The sequence below is a fragment of the Tenrec ecaudatus genome, chromosome 7 (assembly GCF_050624435.1).
Source record: "Tenrec ecaudatus isolate mTenEca1 chromosome 7, mTenEca1.hap1, whole genome shotgun sequence".
Classification (NCBI taxonomy): Eukaryota; Metazoa; Chordata; class Mammalia; order Afrosoricida; family Tenrecidae; genus Tenrec; species Tenrec ecaudatus.
This window is the reverse complement of record NC_134536.1, coordinates 70500946-70525540: the sequence shown is the minus strand read 5'-3', so window position 1 is coordinate 70525540 and position 24595 is coordinate 70500946. Positions and strand designations below refer to the sequence as shown.

General features: G+C 36.5%; 1 non-coding gene across 1 annotated transcript; it reads right to left on the bottom strand.

Moving 5' to 3' along the window:
* Positions 1 to 2376: 2376 nt before the first annotated feature.
* On the bottom strand, positions 2377 to 2509 carry LOC142454036 (small nucleolar RNA SNORA5). Its single transcript, XR_012785571.1, has one exon. It is a non-coding gene; the product is annotated as a small nucleolar RNA SNORA5 (small nucleolar RNA).
* Between the last annotated feature and the right edge of the window lie 22086 nt (positions 2510 to 24595).

Sequence of the window (24595 nt, the reverse complement as noted above, 5' to 3'; positions counted from 1 at the left end):
ATTCCTTTTGAGCTGCGTCCCACTAGCAAATTAATATTCCAAAGGCTACACTCTCAAATGCTTTACCCTGTTCATCATGTGTGACTCAACTTTGAGAAGGCATCTTCTCCTCAGTCACACTTCAAGTACCCTGCCACCCAAGGTCCATCCTCCAGTATGCTTTCTGCCAATGTCTTGCTTCCATTCATCAGGCCTTTAGTATTTGACAATGTTTCCATCTTCTGCATAAGGTTTTCAGTGGTTATTTCCTCCTTATTTATAACCTGTTCTTAGTCTGGAAGGTCTACTGAAACCTGTTCACTTTGAGTGACCCTGTTGGCATGTGAAATATTAGTGACGTAGCTTCCAGCATCAAAACAATGACAAACTGACAAGCAAGTGTTGGAAATTTCGCTTAAGTACCTCTAATGCTGAAGTACAGGATGTTTTCCTAAGGACTGCACTTTATTGGTATATATGGTTTTATTATATTTTTCATAACTCATGGTCCACATTAAATTTTTCTTGTGGATTTGACTAAAAATTAATAATTTGTTCTTTTAAAATTTTATTCTTCTTTTGTGCTTTCAGCACATCAACCGCAGTGATCTTAGTAAATATAAATGAGGTCATGTTATGTCTATGCTCAAAACTATCTAAAGGACCCCAAATTATTGAGTAATGCATACAATTTCTCATGATGAACCGCAGGGACCCATATGGTTGCTTCTTTATCTCTTTGAACTCATCTCCTTTTGCCTCTCTTTTCACTCTGTGCCAGCCACACCGTCCTCTTGACACAGCAGGCATTTCCCTCCCTCAATAGCTTTTATTCTTCCCGATATATTCATGTGGGTTTCCCAAGATCAACACCACCACCACCTTCTAGCATTCTCAGCTATCTTCTTTCCAGTAAAGCTTTCTTTATCGAACCCTCTAAAATTACAAATACCCCAATCCTTTCGTTCAACTCTTCTTTCCCCACTTTAATTTTTGTTGTGGTTGTTTCTTGCTCTTTCTATTATGCTCTCTTGGGAAGTCAAAGATTCTCAAAAATATTTCTTTAAGCTTACCTTAAATGAATGAAAGAGAGAGTTAGATGAATAAATGATATCATGATACAATTGCTAAAAATTTGGAATTAAACAGATGTCAGTGTGAATTTTGTCCATCACTTAGAATCTTTGAAATTTTTGGTAAAGTATGGCTTTACATTTGCTTCCTCTTAATGCTAATTACAGTACCTTTCATTGGAATCCTTAAGATGTTTGGGCGATACTACATTATGGTGTCATTGCCATAATTTTTGGAAATTTTACTGGGTTTTGTATCACTTTGATTGGTTGCAGCATGCAGGTCTCTATTGGTTCACCCTCCTGAGGTGGCTACACACGAGGTACATTATCAGGATTGACTCTGGGTCGCTTGTGTGACAGGTGAGAATTCTAACTGTTTTAGCACCAAGACGTCAAGGGCTTCCCATGCTTCTGGGTTTACCAAGTTCTCAAACTGTTGGCAATTTTAGTTTACTTTATGAATTAAATATGAATATACTTAGGCTAAATATTGCTGATTTGTTATTTTTTTAAGGTTACTAAATTAAAGACTAGGTCATTGATATAAAATACACATTTTATAGTTCGTAAAAACTATAAAATACCAAACAACTTTTTCCCAATTCTAACATATCTGTGGTTTTCCTGAGGATCTTTATTACAATAGCAATATCTTTTGTTTTATTGAAGTTTTAGTCTATCAAATATCAGGCAGATATGCGTTCCTCTACAAACTCCTGGGAAGTTTTCTTGGGGTCAGCCTTTCTTACTCCTTGAGCTCACTTTAATCGAATCTCATCATATGAACGTCATGCCCTCTTGCACAGAATATTGTGTTTCTTTAGTCTAGCAGAAATGAAAACACCAGAATCTTTTCAATTCTCCACTTCATTGCAGTCGGACATTAGATTAAAACTTGTTATATTTGGAAAAGAGATTATAGAGTCTTGATGTTTATTTAATTTATTGTTTTTCAAATCAGGTGCATAGATCAGATATATGAAAGAAAAACAAAAGGAATTTATTATTCCAGTAGAAAAATATATAATTAATATTATCTATAGTCTATAGTGAGACAAATATATTTTCCAATATCATAGAAAAAACATGTGTTTTTGAAGTTCCCATAATTTCATAAAGAATCTGTCTCACAATTGAAAAAATTACTGATCTGCTCTTGTCATGAACCAGTTGTTCTGCATTTAATATTAATTACATCAATTTTAGATTGCAAATTTTACTTATTTTTCACATTCTTAGTTCTAAACATAAATATTAAAATTGGTTCATTCTGAATGACCACTAATGCAAAATTAATGTGTTAATTTGAAATATTTTTTTTCCATGTCTGTAACAAAATGTATCCCTGAGCCTCAGCAGAGAGGAACAGGGCCCATGAGTTACAGTCTCTGTGGCAGCCTTTTGGGCCAGTGCATGCCATGGGTAAGGTGGACACTGACTTTGACACAGCTGCATAAGTTGAAATATTTTATGCCAGAGAATAAACAAAAATTAAGAGTATTTTACAATAAAACAATATTTACATTTATCATGTTGAACTTTTAAACAAACTCTCACAAATTAGTAGGGTTTCGTTCCTTGGCTTTTTGACATGAGAATACACAGAAGTGACATTCTCTTTTTCGGTTGCTTGTACTACTAGTAGATTTGAAGTTGTATCCTTGATTTCTTTTCCTTTATTCCTTTTTTAAAATTCATAAACTACATAATCAGTATCTTTTCATACTTTAAAAAATTCAGTTACTATCAATTTTAATGTTGCATATTTTTCTTTGCAAAAGATTTTTTTCTTTTCTCCCAAAACTGTTTTATCAGGTCTTAGTACAGATAAAGAATTCCATAGTTCAATCACATCGAGCATATTAGACAACTGCTATTCATCATAATAAGACAAGATTTTTCAGTTTGTTTTTCACAGATCAGATGCTTCATTAATTTCTATTCTCAAACCATTTCCTTCTTTAATCTATCTGTATGTCGTAAATTAAAAAAATAATTTATTATTCCTTGGGAGTCAATACACATATCATCCCATAGTTCAATTACGTCAAGCAGAAGTGTACAAATGCTACCACAATCAGTTCTCCAACATTCCTTTTCTTTCTGGACTCCTTAGCATTATATCCCTTTTTCCCTCCTCGTCCCCGGCCCCAAACCACAAGGTGACTTTACCCCCCACCCTCCCAAAACCCAATTCTACTTGCTGTCCCTATAAGTTCATCAATCCAGGGATTTACATCCTGAAAAACAGAAAAACATAACACAACTTCAAAAGGGTGACCCCCAATGACAGAACACATCTGAGGTACACGCTGCCCTCTTTTTGATAAACTGTTTCTGAGTTAGCATTTCATTTTTCATTTAGAAACAGTTACAAGTAGCTCAAGTTTTTCAGCATCATAATACTAGGCTAAGAAATTAAGTGTGGGGATTGCAATAATTAAGATATACAATGCTTTTCAGTTGAAGAAAAACACAGAATCAAGGCACAGCTGTCAGAAATTTTGACACATTAAGGGCACCGCTGACTGATTTGCAGTACATTTATCAAAGAAAGAAAGATGAGCATATCATTGTAGATTAGGAACATACCCTGAAAATCCCTGAGGGCCAGGAGAGTTTTGTGTCACACTATAAAATAAACTGCTTTCCACTGCAAAACTATGGAAACGACATGTATAGGTATGTCCAATATATTAAAGGAATGGAAAATCAGTGTAATAAGAATAGAAAGTCATGGACTCAGTTTTCTCTTGAAAACAAAACAAGACAAACCAAAGCACTGTGTCTGGGGAGCTCCAAAAAGTTCACATAAACTTTTTATGATCTTCTAAGTCCAATTTTTCACGGAATTATTGCTTCCTTTTACAAGAGTTTTTCAAATAAGCCTATATTTAAGTTGTCATTGATGACTAATTCTATCTATCTATCTAATGATGGGCTGGTGATCAACCACGCAATTTTCCTTCATTTTTGATATTGCATCGAGTCACCTTATTCCTTACATAATGTGGATTTTTTCAAAGCAGAATTTTCATGGGTAGTTTAAGAACAAGTGGGAACATTCCAGGCCCCAAGGGCTCAGATTAGAACTGATAATATTTTCTATTTGATGAAAAAAATCATATGGTACACCCATCATTAATTATGCAAGAATTATATTACAAGCTCATTTAACTCTGCATTAATATCATGCAGGAGAGAGGAAGAGTGGAGACAAATGATGGGTGACTGAACTCAGTTTGTTAGTGTTGGACAAAATTCTAAATAATTAAATTTATAATGATCAAATTTATAAGAATATATTTGACCCATGCCAGAACCTGTGCAATATTATTCTCTCCAAAAGAGCTAATCTCCTAATTTTCTATCTTGCACAAATGTGCATCCATAGCTTTGCCACAGAGACAAGCCAAATAAGACCCATCCTCCAAGTATAGATTCTGATACATGCATGCTAACACGCATATAGGATCTTAGAAAACTCACGGCCAGCCATTGGACTCATAGTGACCCTGTTGCCAGGGGAGAATTACCCGTTGCATTTTTGGGCTGTAATCTCTATGGGAGAAGACCGCCTCATCATTCTTCTGCACAATGAGGGGTGGAGTTAAACTGCTTACCTGTGGTTAGCAGCCCGATGTTAACCCAAGGCATAACCCACCACACCACCAACGTGTCTGAGAAATGTTACACTTAGCAAATTGCAGTTCTAGCAGTTATATTTCAGTAGTAAGTCTTATCATCATCATCATCATCATCATCTTTAATCATGTGAACATATAACTACAAGCCAATTCTGAAGCTATCTGTTATATCAGTGGCTTGATGAGTAAACACAATTTTAAAAATACCACTTTTAATTTTAACTTTTGATTTCTGATGTATCATTATGCTAGTCTATCTCCATGAGGAGCATTCCCTCTCCAGTGATCGACTTATCCGATTACCTGACCCAAGTACATGAGGCCAAGTTTTGCATCCTCACCTAAGGAGCACTGTGGAGGTGCTTCAAGAGAGACTGTTCTTTCTTCTTGCGCTATATAGTCCACAGTATCCTCAATAGTCTTGGCCAAGACCAGGACTCTTTGGTCTGCATTATGGGGTGATTGAAAAGACAAGGGCTTTTTTCAGGTGACCCTCAGTCCTCAGAGTGATCTTTGTTTTTTCTTTTTAAATTGTCAACACTTTAAAGAAGTCATCTGCAGTATAGTTCCCCAGTGCAGTCTGGCATTCTCTTTATTGATTGCTACTGCTGTGGGCATTGATTGCTGATCGGAATAAAATGTCGATCGTGACAACTTCAATTTTTTCTCCTACATTTTTTGTGATATTGCTTATTGGTTCATTAATAAGGTTTTGTTTTCTTTACGTTGATGTTTCTTCCAAAAGGAAAGCTGTAGTTTTCAATCTTAATTGCTAAGTGCTTCAATTTGCCTCTACTTGCAGCAAAAAAAACCTTGTTTGTTTTACATATCACAGATAATTAATGAATCTTACTCCAATCCTATCATATAGCCCAGCTTCCTAGATTCTTTGGTCAGTATAGAGATTGAATAAGTATGGTGAAGAGGTACAGAGCTGATATACACCTTTTCTTATTTTGAGCCAAGCAATACTCCCTTGTTCTGTTCAAATAGCTGCATCCTTTTCTATGTACAGGTTCCACATGAGCACAGCTAATTGTGTTAGAATTACTATCATTCACAATTTTACGTCTACTCTGTGATGATCCACAAAATTAAACACTTTTGCACAGTCTATGAATCACAGACAAATGACATTCCCGTGTGCTCTGCTTTCAGCCAAGACCCAGCTGCTCTCAACAGCGATTCATACCGTTCCATGACCTCTTCTGAATCCTGCTTGAATTTCTGGTACTTCCCTCTTCAAGTGCTACTGAAAACTTTAAAGAGTATTATCAGCAACCCTTTACTTGCATGTAACATTAATGATATTGTTTGATAATATCCACATTCTATTACATCACTTCACCCTGAAATGGGCAAAAATATGGGTCTTTTCCAGGCTGTTAGTCAGGTAGCGGTCTTCAATATTTCTTGACATAGATGAATAAACATTTCCAGTGCTTGGCCCATTTTCTGAAGCATTTTAATTTGTATTCTGTCAATTCCTGGAAATTTTGTTTCCCTGCTAATGACTTCAGTGCAACTCGGATTTATGATGTCTGTGTCATTGTTTATTGACGATATGCTTCATTTATTCCACCTTCTGCAGCCTTCAGCATCCTCCAAAATATTGCCCAAAGAGCTTTCAATACTGTGACTCAACGCATGAGATTTCTTCAGTTCTTTTTTAGCTTAAGAAAAAAACAGCATATATTTTTTCCTTGTCCAGGTCTTTTCATTTTTCCTTAAAACATTGTACTTGTAGCCGTCTAGGGTACTTTCCCGATGCTCACCTGTGGTACAGTTCAGACATATCTCCTATGTTGTTTGTTCTTGAACTGCCCCCTTTATGATCGTCTGTTTTCTTGTTTTACTTCATCATTTCATCCATCAGACTGAGTTACACTACGTTCAAAAGAAACTTTGGCAATCTTAGTTTTACCTTATTTTCTGTCTCTTAATTGATCTTTTGCTTTCTTTATGTATGCTGTCCTTGGTATCATACCATAAGGCTTCTAATTTAAGGCCATTAGTGTGCTTTTTGTCAAATCTATTATTGACCTTGTCTCTAAATTCAGGCATAGTATACTCAAGTTCATATTTGCTCTTGTGGCTTCATTTAAATTTTTGTGAGCTTCAAGCTGAACTTGCATGTTAAGGATTAACGATTGGTTCCACTGCAGACCCCTGGCCTACTTCTCCCTTGTGGCATCCAGCTGCTCCAAGACCTCTTTGCATAGTTGTAGTTGACGTGTATGCCAATCCGAGAGACCCATGTGGATGGTATTGTTCAAGTCTGACTCGCGGTGACCAGATGCTCAAGAGGAGGAAACACCTCCCTGTTTTGCACCTCCTTCACAGTGGTTCCTGTGCTTGAGCCAATTATTACAGTCATGGGGTCAAGCAATCTCACTCTGGGTTTTCCCTTTTCCTCTGACCCTCTTCTTTACTAAGCATGATATCCTTCTCAAAGGACTGGGATCGCTTAACAACATGTCCATAGTATGAGAGATAAAATCTTTCCAACTGACTTGCTCTATCAGGAGCACTCTGGCTGTAATTCATCTACGATAGATTTTTTTTAACCTTTTAGCAGTTCGTGGTACTTTCACTCTTCTTTGCCAGAACCACAGTTCAAATGCATCTCCATGTTTCTTCGTTTGTTCTACCCTATTTGATGTCCAAAGTTCACATGCATATGAAATGATTGGAAAATACCATGGTTTGGGTCAGGTGCACCTTAATCCTCAAAATAACATCCTTGCATTTCCTTACTCTAAAGAGGTCCTGTCTGTCACTTTAGCTTGCTGTGGTGGCCTGTGCATTGCTGTGATGATAATGCTGTGCCACTGGTCTTGCAAATACCAGCAGGGCCATCTAACGTGAAACGTTTTCAGCAGAGCCTCCAAACCAAGGACAGATTATGAAGAAGAACTCGCCTCCACACTTCAGAGAAGGGAGCCACTGACAAACTTATGTAAAAATGGAAACATTGCCAGGTACTGATGACTTAATGAATGGAAGCAGAACATTGTCAGAGATATTGCAGGAGGATGGGCCTTTCAGGTCAGAGAATGAGCTGCTTTCATAGCGTGGAGTGCGCCATGTTGACCTGAGGGAGAAAGAGTTGGAAGGAGTGGTGCCTTTGGGATTTCCATTGGCTGATAGGGCACAGCTGAAGGTAAGGAGAAACAGATGCTAAAATCTGCTGTAGTAGGAACTTGGAGTGTGCAAAGTATGAAGTGAAGCGAATTGGAAGTGGTCAAAAATGAAATGGAACATAAAGATCAATATTGTCAGCATTAGTGAGCTGAAATAGACTGGAATTGGCAATTCTGTATTGTATGATTTAGTATACTGCAAATAATACAATCAAAATGAATGCCATTACATTCATCTTTACTTATTATGCTAACTGTGAAAGGATTATATCTGTCTTCAAGGAAATTCTATCAAAGTACGATCAATCAAATTATACACCAACCACAAAAGCTAGTGATAAATAAAATGAAGTATTATACCAGGGACTTTAGTCATAAATGGATCAACATGAAATCTAGATGCATTGACAATTGTTGGCTATCGTATTGCAAATACAGAAACAAAGAGGAAAGAACTGTGGTTGAAAAATATGGACTTGGTGATAGAAATAAAGCTGGGGAATCACATAATAGAATTCTGCAAAACCAAGAACTTGTTCATAGCACAAGCTTTTTCCCCAATTTTCCTTAATGAAAACTTTTTAGTCTAAAACACAAAAGGAGGCTATACACATGTACTTCTCCAGAGGGCATAAACAGGAATAAAATTTACTTCATTTGCAGGAAAGGAAATGGAGAAGTTCAATATCAGCAGATAAAACCAACACCAAACTGTGGAACTGACCATCAATTGCTCATATGTAAATTTAGGGTTAAGTTGAAAATCAAAACAAGTTCATGAGAGCCAGAATACTACCTTGAGTCTATTCCACCTGAATTTTAAGAACTGATTTGAAACAGTTCACACAAGTGACAGGAGACCTGATGAGCTGTGGGAGGACATCAAGAACATCATTCAGGAAGAAAGCAAAAGGTCATTAAAAAGAGATCAAGGGTAAGGTAATGAAGAGGTATAGCTGTAACCCAGGTGGAGATGGAGCATAATAGTGGGACAGGAGGAAAGTCAAGGGAAATAGAGGAAAGAGCTAGGAGGCAAAGAGCATTTATAGAGGTCTAGACAAAGACATGTACATATGCAAATATATATATGAGGATGGGGAAATAGATCTATGTGCATGTATTTATAGGTTTAGTATTAAGGTGGCAGAAGGACCTTGAGCCTCTACTCAAGCACTCCCTCAATGCATGAATACTTTCTTCTATTAAATTGGCATTCTATGATGCTCACCCTCCCAATACAAGTGCTGAAACCAAAGCGGGTGAACAAGCAAATGTGGTAAAGAAAGCTGATGGTGCCCAGCTAGCAAAAGAGATAGTGTCTGGGGTCTTAAAGGCTTGAAGGTAAACAAGCGGCCATCTAGCGCAGAAGCAACAACGCCCACATGGAAGAAGCACACCAGCCTGTGTGATCACGGTGTCGAAGGGATCAGGTATAAGGCATCATCAGGAAAAAAAATCTTACCATAGTGAATGAAGGGGGAAGATCAGAGTGGAGACCCAAAGCCCATTTGTCGGCCACTGGAGATCCCCTCACAGAGGGGTCTAGGGGAGAAGAGCCAGTCAGTGGGTGATGTAGCACCGATGAATACAGCTTTCCTCCAGTTCCTAAATGCTTCCTCCCCTGCAACTACCATGATCCGAATTCTACTTTATAAGTCTGCATAGAGCAGAGGAGATACACTGGTGCAGATAGGAGCTGGAGTCACAGGGAATCTAAGGTAGATGATACTTCCAGAACCAGGGGTTGTGAGTGGCGATACTGGGAGGGTAGAGGGTGAGTGGGTTGGAAAGAGGGAACCGATTACAAGGATCTACATCTGACCTCCTCTCTGGAGGGCGGACAACAGAAAAGGGGGTGAAGGGAGACGTCGCACAGTGCAAGATATGACAAAATAATAATTTATAAATTATCAGGGGGTCATGAGGAGGGGTAGTGGGGAGGGAGGGGGAAAAGAGGACTTGATGCAAAGGCCTTAAGTGGAGAGCAAATGCTTTGAGAATGATGAGGGCAATGAATATACAGATGTGCTTTATACAATTGATGTATGTATGGATTTTGATAAGAGTTGTATGAGTCTCTAATAAAATGTTTAAAAAATAAAAAAAGACAGGAAAGAAAAAAATGATCACCATGGATATCAGAAGGGACTCTGAAACTTGCTTTTAATATTAGAGTAGCTAAAGTAATTGGACGAAATGATGAATAGTCAGAAAACTGAATAGAAGATTTCAGGAGGTAATTCAAGAAGACAAAGCCAAATATTATAATGAAATGTGTAAAGATCTAGAATTACAAAATGAAAAGACTAGAACACACTCAGCATATCTGAAACTGAACTGAAAGAACTCATGAAAAAAAATATAAACTTTGAGTTACAATACTGAAAGTTTTTATGGGTAAAATATTGAATGATGCAGGAAGCAGCAGAAGAAAATAGAGAAAAAATACACAGTCTCTGTCTGTGCTGAAAGGAACAAGATGACAGTCCACCATTTTTGGAGGCTACAGAGGCTCAAGAACCAATAATGCTAAAGGAACAAGTTCAAGCTCCTCTGAAAGCGTTAGCCACAACAGGGCCCTGGGTAATGAGAGAATACAAATGGACAAATTCCAGCAAGCTGATGAGGCACCGGAAGTGCTTAGTTAATTTATGCCAGGGCATTGGAAGACAGCTATTGGGCCAGCTGGCTAGAAGAGATCCATATATGTACCCATTTCTAAGAAAGGTGGCCCCAAAATTATCAAATTATAGAGCAATACCATTGATATCGCATGTAAAGTTAATTGTACCGAAGAAAATCCAACGCGGTTGCAGCAGTACTTTGAAAGCGAGCTGCCAGGGGTGGAGGCTGGAACGAGAAAAGGACCTCGAGCTAGAGATGGCCTTGCTCATGTCAGGTGCATACTGACTCACAGCCAAAATTACCAGCAAGGTGGTTTCTGGTGCTTTCCATACTGTGCCAAGGCATTCGACTCTGTGGATCATAGCAGATTCTGGAAAACTTTGAGAAGAATGCCAATTTCAGAACACATCATTGTGCTTATCTGGAATTTGTACATGAATCAAGAGGGCAGTTTTGGGAACTGAACAAGGGGATACTACATATTTTAAAATCAGCAAAAGTGTGCAAAGAGAAAGGAATTCTCTTACCCTACTTATTCAATCTGTATGCTGAGCAAAGCATCAGGGAAGTCTGATTATATGAAGAAGAATGTGATTTAGGATCAGAAGGAGATAGTAACAACCTGTGATATGTAGCTAATACAACTTCGCTTGCTGAAGGTGAGGAGGACTTGTTGCACTTGCTGATGAAGATCAAGGGTCGCAGCCTTCAGAATGGATTGCAAGTCAATGTAAAGATGACCAAAACCCTCACACCTGAAACAACAGGTCACATTATGAAAAGTGGAGAAATGATTGAAGTTGTTAAGGCTTTTGACTTGTTTGGATCCACAATGAAGACCTTGGAAACAGCAATCCAGAGACCGAAAGACATGTGACATTAAGCAAATCAGCTGCATAAATATTCCTTAGAGTAATGACAACCAATGATGCCACTTTGAGGATTAAGATGTGCCGGACCCAAGCCTTGGTACTTTTTTTTTTTTTGCCATGGTATTTTCCATTGTTTCATTTTAATTTGAAAGTTGGACAATGAATAAAGAATACTGAAGGAGAAGAATCAATGCATTTGACTTGTGGTGCTGTAGAAGAATATTTTAATTCACACTGACGGCTACAGTCCTTGATGTTCATCGACAAGTGTTCCAAGTTCTCCTTACTTTCACCAAACTAGGTTGTGTTATCTGTATATTGCAGGTTGTTAATAAGTTATTCATACTTTGTTATGATCTACCCAGTTGAATCCCTTCATGTAAGTATGTGTGTGTACATATGCACATAAACACACATATATAATGTAAACATCTTCCTGGCATTTTCTGACATGGGCAGACAATACCTTCTTTGTTGTCTGTTATTTTTCTGAAAGCGCTGCTAAAGCCTGCTCACTTAGGGTGACCCATGTAGCGTTGGAAATATCAGTGATATAGCTTCCAGTATCATAACAGCACACACACTACCACAAACTGACAGACAAGTGGTGTATATTCCATGTATGTAATCACCATTTATGATTTGGTCAAAGTATTTGCAATGAGTAATTTGTTGGTTTTGCCAAATTATCTCATGTGATCTTAGCATTGTTTTTAATTTACCAAACCATATTATTCAACTACTGATCCTTTTCTTTATTTACAATTTTAAAATTCTAATCACCAATAATTATTAATACATCTTGATTACATGTTTAACTAATACCAAGTTGAAGAACTTGGTAAAATTCTTTAACATCTTCATATTTGGCATTAACAATCCCTTGTATCTGTATTTGAATTATAGTCATATTTACTGGTCTTCCATGTAGGTGTATGACTATTATCTCATCAGTGACACCATTATATTTCAGGTTAGATATTGAATACTTTTTTGAACAAAAATGTGACACATTTCATCTTCAATTTGGCATAACATGTCTATATGGACAATATTTTAGTTGAATTAAAATGCACAAAATAGTACATTTGAGTTTATTAATGTCTAAAATATCAATTAAAAATAATTATATTGGGGGCTCTTATAACATTCCATACCTCAATGGTATCAAGCATATATGTACATAAGTTTCCATCATAATTTTCTAAACATTTACTTTCCATTTGAGCCCTTGGTATCAGCTCTTTTTTTACCTCCCTCACCCCCTCCTTCCTTCATGACTCCTTGATAAATTATAAATTTTTGTTATTGTAATCTCTTACACTGAATGCTCTATCCCTTCATCCACGTTTCTGTTGTTCGTAACCCCTCGGGTGAGGGTGGAGGTTATGTGTTGATCATTGTGATTGGTTTCCCCTTCCTCCACTGCTCCCCCCACCTTCACCCTACCCCCCTGCTGTCTCTACTCATATTTCTGTTCCTGAGGGGTTTATCTGACCTGGATTGCGTGTATTGTGAGGTCTTATCTCCACATGCTACTGTCTAGCCAGAACTGAAAGGCAGGGCTGGGGTTTTGATAGTAGTGGGTGAGGAACCAGAGGAATATTGTGTGTTTTATTGCTTGCTATACTGTTGCTGACCCATCCTTTCCTTGTGACCTTTTTGTGAGGGGATGTCCTATTGTCTACAGATGGGTTTTGGGTCTCTGCTCTGATATCCCATAGTTCTCTGCACTATGAAAACATCAACATTGATGTGTTTCATTTATAGTTTTATAATTCTAATTTTCCTAGATTAATACATTATATATATATATCACATTCTACTTGCTAATGAATGCTTGCTGCAGTTTCATTGCATTTGAATAGTGCTACATCATCAAAGGAAGGCTCTGAAAGTGCTGCTACATCTGTGTTCTTATTGTTGATTCTTCTTCGTGGAAACCATCCTTCCCCTGAATGATTCACTCTCCAGCAATCTATAAAACTATATTTCATTTCTATTCATAAGGATTTCATTGGTCAAATCTTCATAAGTAGACTGTTCCTATTTTGTCTCAGTCTAGCAGCTTTGCTGAAATCTGTCGATCATCTGTGAACCATGAGTATTTGAAATCATGTTCGTAAACATTCCAGTACCATAGTAACACATAAGCCACTATAGTATGACCGACGTACACATAAGGGGTGTGTAAGTCAATACTATTATTTAAATAGAGTCTGTGGTGGTGCTGTTAGTTTGCCATTGGCCTGCTCATCAGTTACCATGCAAGACAAATATGAGACTGTCTACTCACCTGTAAACATTAAATACCTTGGAAACTCTGTATAGGGTTACTGTCAATGGATATATTTTAATAAGACATGTTACTATTGCATTGATCCTAACTCGTGGCAATCCATATGTGTCAAAATAGAATTGCTCTTTAGGGTTTTCAATGACCAATATTGGAATTAGACTATTCTAGGTGAACTGAAACTTCCAACATTTCAAATAGTAGTGAGCACATTAATAAATGCTAACGACAGAATCAATATAAATACAATACTATGCAATTGTATTTTATTATTTAAACAAAACTTTTTACATATTATATATTTGTATGTGAATAGTAATACATATATTAATAAATACTACTTTTGCCTAGTCCAGATAACCTTCAGAAAAGAAAATAGTGTCGTTAAAGATATAATAAAACAACCTATTTGAGATTAGCATGTCTAGGATATGTCTAAATTCAAATATTTAAAATATAGCTAATCATTATTAAGATTATGGTCATGCTCTCTTCTGGAAGATAAAGTACAGCAAATCTCATTGTAGAGTTTTCTCTGTTATTGAAGACAAAATTAATTCCAAACGTTTACCAGATATCACAAATCAGCAAAATGATACCTAAGCTGTGAATATAGCAAACCTACAGTGCACTGTTTATAGTCTAAACCAGGCTCGTGTGGATCACTTTAAAGACTAAGGATGAAATACTGTGGGGGGTAAAAATAAAGATATTCCCTTTCCAAAATGTACATTATACTTTCCAAAATTTTGTATTCATTTTCATATTGTTACATTTTATGACTAATTCTGTTACAAGGCTGGAATCAAAAGCCGAAAAACAAAACAAAACAAAAAACCACCAAGGCTCACTGCCATCAAGATGATTCGGACACACAGCGACCATAAAGGACATGGCAGACTTGTCCCTGTGAGTATGTTAGACTATACCTCCTGTGGGAGTAGAATCTCATCTTTCTCCTGCACAGTGGCTGGTGGTTTCAAATTTCTGACTTTGTGGGTTAGGTAATACATTAAAAAAATTAATATCCTTTGTTATTATGCATCATTTTAATTGTATTGATATTTGTGAGATGCTCAAAAGCTTTTGAGATTTCTCTCTACAAATCCTCTGAATTTTTATTTCTATATACCAATACTAACCAGTTTGTCTTATTGCCTGTAAATTGGTTTTGGAATTTATGACTTTTTCTAATTTTATATATTTTAATTGACTGCTTTCTTTTGGTTGTTTTTCTTCCAGCAATGTAGGGAAACATGCATGTTGTTTAGGGAACTTGAAAAATTATTTAGAATAAATTAAATACAATTATAACATTTGTTTTAAAATAAACTAAATAAAAACAGTTTAGCATGTGACTAATTGCAGCTAACAATGAATCCACTTTATCATAGATGTTTGCAGTTAATTAAAAGCTCTTGGTATATGGTTTTCTTTTTATAACAGATTTTATATTTAACTAGCATTGTTTATTTTAGTGTTATATAAAAAACATGAAAATATATATTTCTCATTATGTATGCATTTTCATCTGCTACTAGAAAATTTTTATATTTTTATAGACCTTTTAAAAAGGTTTATTATTACTGAAATGTGTAAAATTTGAGTTAGATATTCTAGAATGATATAATTAAAAACACTTTTCAGAAGTTAATATCAGATAGTCTAAATTAAACTCCCCATTACTGTGTAGCATTATAAAAGTTAGAGCTGATTCTGCATAAAATAATAAAAATAATAATTCAGTTAAACATTATACATTGCCCTACTATGTCCTAGATATTTAAGGATTTCACAGTGGAGACAAAGATACTTTGTACCTTATTATATTAGTAATTACTTCTTCAAGATTAGCAATTGACCATCAATATTCAGTTACTGCCTACTCTTCCTAGGTATGTGAAGTCCCTAGAGAGAAGTATCTTTGAGTGGGCTGAGCCAAGTTAAATGCTGACCTGGGAAAAGTCATGATTTAGTACCCCTTTGCCCCAGATTCTTTAAATGTATGGTATGCAAAATAAAGTCAAAGAATGATTTTCAGTCCATTTCACTCCTGATCTTGCATTTTGGGGAGGAGTTGGGGGGGATAGGGGACACACAAAGATGATTAAAAAAGAGCAGTTCCTAGTATAATCATTTTGTGAATACAGTAGTAACTCATCTGCTAGCAAACAAATTAATGATTTATTCTCTTAAGAGAGTCTTTGTATGACCATGGGCTGTATGACTCTATAAATATAGTGTATGTTTTCCTCCCTTTCCCCCCCATGATCCCTCGATAAATTATAAACTATTATTGTTTTCATATCTTAAACTGACCACCGTATCCCTTCCCCCATGGTTTCTGTTGTTCATCTCCAGGGCAGCGGTTTTCAACTTGTGGGTCGCTACCCCTTTGGGTGTTGAATGACCCTTTCACAGGGTTCTCCTGATTCATAACAGTAGCAAAATGACAGTGATGAAGTAGCAACGAAAATAACTTTATGGTTGGGAATCACCACAACATGAGTAACTGTATGAAAGGGTTGCGGCATTAGGAAGGTTGAGAACCACTGCCCTAAAGGGTGGTGGTGGTGGTTATGTGTCTGTCATTTCTCTCCTCTCCCCACTATCCTCCTACCTTCCTGGTAAAGCTACTCCCATTCACTTTCCTGAATTCCATGGGCTGTGAGCTCTTATCTCTCATCTGGACCTGTGCACAGGCTCTGGTATAGTCCCGAGTGGAAGGCCCGATAGGTTATGATATGAAGCCACTGTTTTAATACATCACACTGTCTTCTTATTTGTTTCCAATGTCCTTTCCCTTTTGATAATCTGCTCAAAGAATATGAAATGAAATAAAGTAATCTTTCTATGGAATCTTCTTATCGTAATTCCTCCAAAGAGGATTTGTTTGTTATTTTGGAAGGCAATAGTGTTTAGAATATTTTCACCATAATCACAATTCAAATGCATCAATTCATCTCCAGTATTTCTTATTTATTGTTCAGCTTTTGCACGCATATGAGAAGATTGAAAATGTCATGAATTGAATCAAGCTTACCTTAGTCCTCAAAGTGATATCATTTTTGTAAACACTTTAAGGAGATCTTATATCTTTTAAGAAAAGCCACCAAAGACTTTTATTTAGGATTAAAAAAAAATCATCATAACCCTCTGATCTGACTCTTTCCTTGAATTTAATTAGACTGTTGATTAAATGTAGTGCCTCAGAAGCCACTGCTTTGATTGAACTAATTTTTAATACACTCTAACCAGACTAAGGTGCATGTAATAACTGAGAGAGACTGCCTGAAGTCATCCACTAATTATAGATACTATGATTTTTGTTTGGATTAAACCTGGTCATGAACTAGAACCCTATTAGCAGTTCCTTTTAAAATATCATACTGGATAGCTAGCTAGATAGTTGTATCCTTCCATACATACATACATACATACATATATACATACATACATGCCTGTAGTTATTTGGTGCCATCAAGTCAGTTCTGACATGTAGGGGCCTCTGCAAAACCGAAACACTGCACAGCCCTGCCTCATCCTCACAATTATCTCTGTGCATCAGTCTGTTACTGCAGCCACTGTGTCAAACTGTCTCATAGAGGGCCTTCCTCTGTATTGCTCCCATCCACTTTACCAAGCACCATGTCCTTTTCCAGAGACTGGCCTCTCCACAGCATACTCTATCAATATGTCCAAAGTAAATAGGATGCAGTCTTTCCATCCTTGCTTCTAAGCAGCCCTCTGCTGTACTTACTACAATGCAGAATGGTCTGTCCTTTCAGCAGTTCATAGCACTTTCAATATTCTCCTCCAGCACCACAGTCCAAATGCATCCATTCTTCTTATGTCTTATCAGTTTCCATTTTTCTCATGAAGATGCAGCAATGGAATACCGTGGCTCGGTCAGGCACACCTTAGTCTTCAAGTAACCTCCGGGCTTTGCAAATGCTCTAAAGAGGATACTGTGTAGCAGATGTACCCAGTGCAACATGTCTTTGATCTCTGGACTGCTGCGTCCATTGGCATTGATTGTGGATTCAAGCAAGAGAACATCCTTCACAGCTTCAAATTGTCTCCGTTTATCTTGAGGCTTCCTTTCGGTCTACTTAGGAGGATTTGGGTTTTCTCTATATTGAGTTGTAAATTATACTGAGGCTGCAAGGCTGGATCTTTATCAGCAAGTGCTTCAAGTCTTCCTCACTTTCAACAACCAAGGTTGTGCCCTCTGCATCCCACAGGTTGTTAATGTTTTCCTCCAAACCCGATACCCCACTGCTCTTCATATAACTCAGCTTCTTTGAGTATCTTCTCAGCTTACAGCTTGAAGGAGAATGGTGAGAGGAAACAGGCCTGATGCACACTTTCCTGATGTTAAATCATGCAGTAGCCCCTTGTCTAGTCCTACAAATGTCTCTTGATTCATGTGCAAGTTACTCCTGAGCACAATGAAATGCTCTGGAATGCCTATTCTTTCCAAGGTGATGGACAGTTTATCATTGTTTGCACACTCAACAAACACAAGGAAACATTTTTCTGGTATTCTTTGCTGTGAATTAAGATCCATCTGACATCAGCAATGATATTCTTGTTTCAAATCATATTCTATATATGCAATATAATATCAATATATATTTATTTTAATATACAACCTGTTATACATAATTTCACATATATGGATTAATTACATTTTAGTATAATTATATATTATTTATGTGCTGAATATATATAAAGACAGATACAGAATATCTTAGTGACTCAGAGATAGTGAAAAGTGAGAAAATGCCATAAACATATTTAAGTTATCCAATTCGGTTATTTTTCAAATGTTTCTTATTATCTATTCTTGCCTACAATTTATATATCATTATATTCTAAAATGTAACAAATTCAATCATAAAACTTCATGGAAAATAACTACCACTATGGTTCAACTAGCAGCCAACATTTTGATGGTTGAAATCCACCCATAGGGAGCTCATAAAGTTGACTGGGAGATCTGCTTTGAAAAGGACAGAGACCTGAACACTCAGTGCAGCTGTTTCTGCAATACACACAGTGGGTGGTTCTGAGTTGGGGTTGACTGGATCTCAATAACATTTACCAATTGGTTGATGAACTAATCATACATCAGCCTCACAAAGTAGACTCAATATAAAAGTTACAAAATTAATTAAGACTATCTGAACAGTAATAAAATGAGAATTTAGTGTCATTTTTATGTATTTGATTTTAATATATGCTTTTGAGAATAACTGATATCTACAAACAAGTAATATATACATTTTCTCATATAATTATATACTATACATACTAATTTGATTTACGTACAAACATTTAGTACAACTACCTTGTCCATGGTTCCATTGATATTAATTTCTAAACAAAATTAATTATCTTAAAAAATAACCTCTACTTAGGAAATCAATTGAATTTTTTTCTGCTCTGGATTATTCCAAATATCAGTTTGTGTTATCTTTGTCTGAACATTCCTCATTCCAATCCTAAATAACACTAGGTTTTCTCATTTATCTTCTGGCTTTGGTATTGGAATATTCTTCTCCCGACTTTAATCTTTCCATGGCTTAGAAATATTCTCTACTTAATTGAGGAAGAAGAAATCACTATGGAACTTTTAATTCTATGCCACTGTAATGGCCTGCTCCCTCAGAGAGCGGAAGGAGTTAACATGTGGTGGGAAACTGCCATCCATGTGGGAGAAATAAAAAAAGTCTCACACAGATTAACTGAGTTTCATTACCTCATGTAGCTGAAATTGTTATGACAAGCCATACGCCGATACGAAGACAAAAACACCTGTAAATAAAACACATTTTATGTGTCTAGAAACCAGATGTTTAGATTGTTCCTTATAGAAGAAAATCAAAGCAAAGAAAATGAGTTTAAAGAAAATCCAATGCTTAACTCAGGTACTCTGGTAAATTGTGTGAGTCTCTATCAGTGTGAAAGAGCCCTTATGGCATAGTGGGTTATGCTAACGGCAAGGTCAGCAGTTCAACTCCACCAGCTGCTCCTAGGAGAAAGATGAGGCAATGTTTCCTCATGAAGTGTTACAGTTTCAGAAACTCCAGGGACCATTCTACTTTGCCCTACAAGATCACTGTGAGTCAGAATTGACTCACTGGCCTTTGGTTGGGATGCTTGGTATATCTGGATGATCTTCCCATTTTTGGTTTGTTGTATACCTCTTTACCAGGGCTTTAAAGCATCAATTATGTTAACTCCTGTGAATTCCCTTTCTTTTTTTAAAGTAAATTATTCTCCTTTGTATTCAGTTTAAGGAATCTGATGACTGACGAAATGCTTCTGTGTGGTTCTCATGTCCCATACTAGAAAATTACAAATGAGTTCCCAAAAGGGTCTCTGAGGGGAGCTGCTTTCTGCATGGGAGCCAGTCAGGATGTCACAGCCTCTGAAGGGAGTGGCAGTTACGCAGCCAGGCCCTCTCACCACCCGTGTGCTCCCCCGGACCCGCATTCTTGGAAGAAGCGTGTCCATGAGAGGCAAAGATTCTTCCTCAGAGACCTCTGTGGTCAAAAGCCTCTGCAAAAACGATCTACAGAGGAGATACCAACTTAGACATTGATTTCTCCATTGTGACTCAGTTTTGTGTGCCCCTTTCCCCCTTCTTTTCTTTCTCCTCCTTCTTCACATCCATAAAATTACAAGAATCTTCATTTACCATTTCCTCAGCATGGGGTTTCCAGCTAGCTGATGGAGTTGAAAGCTCAGAGTCTCTCGGGGCCTGTTTCTAATATCTCATTAAGGTTACCATCTTTAAAGTGGTCATACGGTTCTACGCTGAACTAAAGCACGATGCAACACCAGCCAGAGTATCGAATGATTTATGTGTTAACATTTGGAAGTGCCCGATGGTGATTGCACATAAGTCTACATTCTAATAATAATCGGCGAAGATTGCAATAAACTAATGTTTGACTTTTCAAATTTGAAGACTATTGTTCTGAGGCATTTTATAATTTTCTCAAAGCAATCAATTAGTGACTCTCTAACTGGACTACTTAAAGAGTTTCCTGTTTACGCTACCCAGATTCCTATATTAGACTTCAGAGGAAGAGAGAAGTTTAAAGCATTATTTAATTATTATTTTTTGAAAGATGCGATTTGCAATCTTGGCCCACTTATGAGGATTTGGTCTTCTTTCTTATGAGTTGCAATCACCCAGAAAGCTGCAGTCCTTGATCTTCATCAAGTGCTTCAGGTCCTTTGAGCTTCCAGCAAGCAAAGCTGTGTCATCTACCTAGCATAGGCTGTTACTAAGAGGGCCATCTCTAGAACTGTGCGGAGCAGGGCAGAGCTTTCATAGTACCCATTGTTCCCTCTAGGTGAGCATCAGGCAACTCGCTCTCAGTTAGTGCACCTGGTGGCATCATCTGGGAAGCTGCTCTTTGGTCACAGTGAAGTTTTTTGTAAAGCACTTTCACTCAAACTTTGTTTATTTGTGATGACTGATTTGAGAATAGTATGCAGCTGAAAAATTTTGTGTCCTGCTTGGGAAAAATGCTACAGAAACTGTTGTGATGTTGAACACAGCTGACAAGGACAGTGCTATGGGAAAACACGGCTTACAAGGACAGTGCTAAGTGTACAGGGGTTTTCTCGTTTTAGAAACAGAAATGTCGATTGATAACAAACCTCATTCTGGATGTCTATTAACTTACCCAGCAGACAAAATTGTCCACATGCAATGTGTTTGGAGTTTGTTCCACCAGGTCAGACTGTTAATCATGTAAAGTAAACATTGAGAATATACAATGATTCTTGTTCATTTTCTTCTTGATTGAAGATGCATATAAAAATCAAAGATTCATATAGACATTTCTATAAGATCCATATATTAGATAAGAAAAATACATGAGAATCACATTAAATTTATGTTACTAAGAGTACAAAGATTTATTCTCCATTTCTATAACTCTTCATATTTTCAAATTTGCTAAATATTGTGTACGTCCCTGCCAGAAGCAATACAAACTTTCATGCAACAATTGTATAGTGAGTGTGTGTGTGTGTGTGTGAGTGAAAGCAAGTCATATATCAAGAAGATGATGAGAAGCAAATTTCTTGGAAAATTGCAAAAACAACAGCAACAAAAATAGACATTAAGCCCCCACAAAGTTAAATATTATAAATAATATATTAAATGTAATTTAACATTATAAAGATGTAATCTAATATAAGTGGGAGGGATTCTCTTATTATTTTGCCATTCTTTAAATACACAAAACATTTTAAATTTAAGTTTTGGTCAATGTCTAACATTTGGTCATTACTAACATTTATGATTATGCCTTAAAATAATTTGAGTAGCTTTTTATTCAATTGATTGAACCCTGATGAAATACCTAGAATCTGATTTGCTGAATTTGAGCCAACCTTTGAATCATTTCCTACTGCATGTGCTGTAGGGATATAATAATAAACATATATCTTCTAAATGCATGCCATTTTCTTCATAATTTGTTGTATGGCCTTTGCAATCATATTCTCATTTAGTTTTTATCATATTAATAATACAATTTTTGTGAATTATATGAAAGCCCCACCTAATTCATAATAAAACTTAAAAAATATTATTATTCGTTGCTACGTTGCACCCTAACTATCTCATCTCCTCCCCAATACAACTTTCCTCTAGTTCCTAAATGCTTCCTTACCACCTCTCCCACTGTCATGATCCGAATCCTACCTTGCAAGTCTGACTAGACCAGAGGAGGTACACTGGTACAGATGATAACTGGAAACACAGGGAAGCCAGGGCGGATGATTCCCCTCAGGACCAGTGGTGTGATACTGGGAGGGCAAAGGGAGGGTGGGTTAGAAAGGGGGAACCTATTTCAAGGACCTGCATTTGACCTCCTCCCTGGGGGACATACAAAGCAGGGGAAGGAAGATGTGGGACAGAGCCAGATATGACAAAATAATAATTTATAAATTATCAGGGGTTCATGAGGAGGGAGGAGTGGGGAGGGAGGGGAAAAATGAGGAGCTGATTCCAGGGGCTTGTGTGGAGACCAAAAGTTTTGAGAATGATGAGGGCAACAAATGTATAAATGTGCTTTACATAATTGATGTATGTATGGATAGAGATAGGTGGTGTATTAGTCCCTAATAAAATGATTTAAAAAAAAAGAAGCTTGGAAAAGTAGGAAGATTCCATTATATTTTAATTCATTTTTTTCTACACTTAAAAAAATCTCCTCATATTATACTTAACCTTAAATAATACATTATTTAATGGTATTATTTAAATATTATATGCCATCTATGTAAAAAAAAAGAAAGAAAATGTTTTGAAACCAACTGTGATAGCAATTGAACAATAGTGTTTTATGTGATTGATGCAATGTTATGATATATGTAAGAGCTCCTAATAAAATATTTTAAAATATTATTATTCCATTTATAATATATCATTTAAATGATCTAATCATATAACATGGTCAGTATGATCTCCCCCTAATTTGATATGTGATATCCATCAACTTTATGTTTTCTTTGTACTTGATTGATTCTCACATATTTGTTATTTTTTTCTATTTTCATATTTGTCTATTTTAGTTCTAGTACAAATTTTACATTTTATTGCATTATTATGTATATTAAATCTTGTAAAGAGAACATTAATCTTTATTCTGTTTTAATTTGAAGACATTAGTTATAAACTTCAACTTTGCCACATCAGAGCTCCCTCAGTTTTAATAGATTTAAAAATCAAAACTGATTTATTTACAATGTTATATGATCTAGTGCATGAACACAGTGTTTGCTTCTATTTATGCAATTCTTTTTATGGATTTTTCAACAGATATTTGTCATTGCTCTATATTTATTTATTTTCAACTGTTTTACTGGCACATAATTTGCATATCATGTAACTGAATCGTTCAATGATTAAAACTTATCAAGGGGGAATTGTGCAATCACTACTACATCCTCCCTCCCCCCATAGTTGATTCACTCCACAGTGAGGTGTCCAATCATCAGCTCCAGGGCTCCCTCTCTCCTCCTGCCTTAATTACCTACTCCCCAATGCCCCTTCCCCTTCCTCTCCCTCCCCTACATTCCCTGTAATACCTGTGTCAGTTATCATCATTGTATAGCACTCCTCCTGTGCTTCACAGTGGAAACTGCACAGAAAACAATGAAAAACAAATCACACTAGGTGGTAAGGATAATAAGATCACCTTTGTATTAAGGGAAAAAATTCAAATAATATGTGAGAGGGAGAAGACCCTCATCAACATCCAAGAAGCCAGGGAATAAGTTTTTGTCATGGGACATCTAAGAGATACTTGCCCGAGAACAAATTCAAGCCATTTCTATGAGAAGTCAGCTGGCCAGAGTTGAGTTCTGTCCAGCAGAGTCAGAGTTACAGTGGTCTCTGCCTGCTAGTAGGGCTGTTCAGGACTCTTGCCTTTGGCTATAATGGATCTATCAGAAATAAGTTAATCTGAATTGCTTTATATGTTTTCTTTAATTAATTTTTATTTTAGCTTCTAGGTGGTAAAAATTGTGTTAAAGAATTAGGTTAATTTCTTTATCTCTTGTAAATCATAATAGCTGAAATACCAAGGACTATTAAATATGCCAAATAGGTAATCCCTAGTAAATACTACAGAAAATTACATGGAAGTTAGATCAAACTGGAACCTGTAAAAATGAACTACAATCTACAAAGTTACTGGGACCCGTGAGACAAACTTGCGTCCAGTCACTCACCATATATTACATGCATGATGAAAGTGCATGCACATATTGCTAGTGCTTTTTGTGAAAGACCTGCCCACAAAAGTAACCCAGAATTCATTTGTCATTTTTAATATCTTGGTTAAGATGTGCTTTCTGAAATTATTTTATTTCCTTCACATTATATAGAGAATTATATATAACCTATTCCCCCACTCCACCA